Source organism: Buceros rhinoceros, unplaced genomic scaffold, assembly GCF_000710305.1.
Source record: "Buceros rhinoceros silvestris isolate BGI_N320 unplaced genomic scaffold, ASM71030v1 scaffold13282, whole genome shotgun sequence".
Lineage (NCBI taxonomy): Eukaryota > Metazoa > Chordata > Aves > Bucerotiformes > Bucerotidae > Buceros > Buceros rhinoceros.
This window is the reverse complement of record NW_010398367.1, coordinates 20,459-22,589: the sequence shown is the minus strand read 5'-3', so window position 1 is coordinate 22,589 and position 2,131 is coordinate 20,459. Positions and strand designations below refer to the sequence as shown.

Below are 2,131 nucleotides of genomic sequence, written 5' to 3'. Positions count from 1 at the left end.
CCCCCCCCCGCGCGCGCGGGGGAGCCGGTGCTTTCAGCGCATCGTGTCGGCATGGCCCTTCTGCTGTGTTTCATAACGGGGAGATTAAACAACCCTGAGCACTGGGCAGAGGGGACGGCTGCCAAGAGCCTCCGTGGCTGTCTTCCACCCATGAATGGGCACAACCTGGCCAACAATGAAAGGCTCTTGTGGCTCTGCCTCCCCTCCTGGCAGAGCTGCTCCTTCCAAGTGATTTTAATTACCGCTTTATTAGCGTCTTTGAGGTTTAGGCATAGCGGGCTGGCCTTCCCAGAGCTATTTCTGCATGTTCAGCACAAGCGAAGGCGGCTGTGACATCTGCATGTCTCTGACTGCCACACTGCCCTACATGCGGGGCTGGACTCTGCCTCTCGCCGTGTCAAAGCCTGCAGGGGACGCGGGGTGGCTCTGCCTGCCATCTGAGCTGCCCGTCTGCTGCACAACCACATCAGCACAACTCCCAGCCCAACCTGACGAGCTCTGCCAGGGCCAAAGGATATTGCTTGGGTCCCAAGCCCCAAACTTGCCCTGAGTTGGGTGAGCTCGCTCATGGCACCCTACAGTCGCAGGTATCCAAGTGCTTGCTGCTCCCCGGGGGCACCTCTGAGCGTAGGGCACGGCTGCATCGACACACCTGCGCTGGTCGGGGAGGATGCCCAGACCAGCGGTGCTCACAGCGAGGTGCAAACTCAGGCTCTGTGCTGGAAACGTGTCGCCAGGACCCGGTTCTGATGCAGCGAGGATGCAGCTGGCTGGATTCCTGAACACGCTGATCAAGCTGCAAATTTGCCTTTGCCCAGCTCCCCCAGAGCAGGCTTGGCTCCCAAACCTCCCTGCAAAGGGAAGCTCCCACCGAGGGCTCAGGATGTGGAGAGTTCAGACACTGACTGCTCATGATCCACAAGGCCCCGCAGCCCCCACCACAGCCGGAGGAGAAGGGAGCCGGGGGAGAGCTGGGCTCTGCACGAGGGGCAGGGCAACGGGCCCTGCGGAATGGCTCTATGAAAGCTGCTAAGGACGGATGTGGCAAAACTCCCCCGAGCCCCAGCGCGCTTTGTCCTGCTTTGTGGCTGGGGGAGATGCCAGCAGAGCTCTTTGAAGCGCTGGGATGGTGCATCCACCAAACACTTGGTCCCCCGCCCAGGGAAGGCAACGCCACCTCCGGGCGAGAACACAGGAGTCCCTTTTTGTCATTGATACTGAGAGCCGAGATGCCAAACGAGCTCCTTAATTAAAAACCAATCAATCCCATGAACGAGCAAACACTCACGGTAACCACATGCAGCCCCAGCAACAACCTCTCCCTCTGCGCATCCCCCGGGGAAGGGATGAGGGGGGATGTTCAGAGACACGGACTCTGCTGCTCCGGAGCAAAATCCCTCCCCATGCCCCTCCGCCAGCCCTGCACAATAACACGCAGATCCCACGTCTTCCTGGGGCGCTGCGGTTCTGGGAATGGCGAAGTAATTTTTATGTCTCTATTAAGAGGGAGCCCCAGGCATGGAATATTTTATATTATTTTTTTTTTCCATTTCTTTTCCTCAAACAGCCTGTAAGTGAAAATCTTCATGGCCAAATCATTAAACGACTACAACTGGGTTTGGCGGCAGCCCATCTCTTCTGAACCGTCGGAGGATGCTGGGGCAGGAAGGCTTGTTTTCTTTGACTGACGGTTTCATTTAATTAAGTTTCATATTTCAATACTCTCCACTCACGAGACAGCTCTCCCCTTCCCCAAAATATATCGCAGTAAATGAGAACCATGCGGGCTGCTTCAGTCCTGGCCAACAAGCTCCCCTGAAGTCTCACTGAGGTGTCCAGCACGAGGCACGGCTCTCCCACCGCCCCGTGGAAACTGCGGCTGATGCCATCCGGGAGGCAAAGCCAAAACATGCTCAGGGGGGCTGGCCAGCAGCTGGGTCGCATTCGCGGCTTTGGGCAGCTGGGTCTCATTCGTGGCTTTGGGCAGCTGGGTCACACCACGCTGGCGCTGCTGAGCAAGGAGAGGAAGGACAGACCCAGCCCCGCTGAGCTCCGGGTCCACAGTGGGAGCTGGGATGGGGTTTGGGCCACCAGCGACATACGGCCGCACGGGCCAGCCTGGCTCCTGCCC

General features: G+C 58.6%; 1 protein-coding gene across 1 annotated transcript in view; it reads right to left on the bottom strand.

Annotated features, from left to right (window-relative positions):
• LOC104488968 (zinc finger protein 512B-like) overlaps nucleotides 1-2,131 on the bottom strand; it is a gene marked incomplete at its 3' end in the record, with an annotated part of 23,841 nt that overhangs the window by 4,574 nt on the left and 17,136 nt on the right. The window lies entirely within an intron of this gene.